Source organism: Phyllostomus discolor, chromosome 6 (assembly GCF_004126475.2).
Source record: "Phyllostomus discolor isolate MPI-MPIP mPhyDis1 chromosome 6, mPhyDis1.pri.v3, whole genome shotgun sequence".
In the NCBI taxonomy this organism is placed as follows: domain Eukaryota; kingdom Metazoa; phylum Chordata; class Mammalia; order Chiroptera; family Phyllostomidae; genus Phyllostomus; species Phyllostomus discolor.
Window position 1 is genome coordinate 59017909 of NC_040908.2, and position 1107 is coordinate 59019015.

At 33.8% G+C, this 1107-nt stretch overlaps 1 non-coding gene across 1 annotated transcript; it reads right to left on the reverse strand.

Annotated features, from left to right (window-relative positions):
* Positions 1–438: 438 nt before the first annotated feature.
* LOC114501101 lies at positions 439–540 on the reverse strand. Its single transcript, XR_003684874.1, has one exon. It is a non-coding gene; the product is annotated as a U6 spliceosomal RNA (small nuclear RNA).
* Between the last annotated feature and the right edge of the window lie 567 nt (positions 541–1107).

Below are 1107 nucleotides of genomic sequence, written 5' to 3' on the forward strand. Positions count from 1 at the left end.
AATGGCAAAAGAAGTTGTACATATGCACTATACTCTAGTTAATAAAACTGTTCCCTGTGGGGTGTGGATTAACAATTTTAATACCATTATACATGAATGCTGGAATTGAACAATCAAGGAAATGGATGGAATGTGGTAGAGAGCAGGGTTACCCCTTTTGAAGTGGGATGTTATATATAACAAGCAAGGGGAGGAGGCTAGAATGAGCCATGTGATAATGTGTTCAAGTTGAGGTTTCAGCATGACCTCATGTTTAGCTTAATATATATACAGATAAATAAGTGTGCAAATATATATAAATATTTTTATTTAAAGAAATTAATATTAACAAACATATTTTATGTTCTATCATGATTTACCTGAGAGGTGTAGAATAACAACACCATAGCAGCAATGAGAACACCTGACATTCACATCTCTTTTTTTTCTTTGCTTTTAAAAAATATGGAATAAATCATGAGTTTACATGTCCTCCTTGTGCAGAGGCCATACTAATATTTGTATCATTCCAATTTTAGTATGTGTTGCCAAAGTGAGAACCAGATCTTGATTTTCAATATTCTGAAATGAGGAACTTAGGCTCTGTGGAAAAATGGCTGATTCAAGGACTGGAACAGTAAATATACAACATTAGCTTATGCCAACTTGTAGTGCTAGAAAGAAAGCAAAATTAAACACATACACAGAGTGATAGTAACATATGGCAAAGAGAGAAACCAAATAAAAGAACCTCCAATGGGCCAATGCTAGAATGTTTTGAGCAACAAAATAAATAAAGTAGTATTGGATTCTAACTCAATGAAGATGATAAATACCCCCATGGGTCCATAACAATATAATTCAATAATTGAAAATAAATGGAAGAGAGTAGGCAAATATCCATGAAGAAAAATTCAAAATAATTTGTGTAGATGTTCTTTCCTGAAGATGACAGAGCATGAGTCCTCCCTCATTCCTTAAGTGTGAGTTGCACATAGTGACTTCCTTCTGAAGAGAATAGTATGGAAAGACAGGAAAAGGTGGTAATTTTACAGTGGAGACTTGACATACAATACCTCAGGTCAAAGGATCAATGTTAATACCCACATTATGATAGAATGTGCTCTT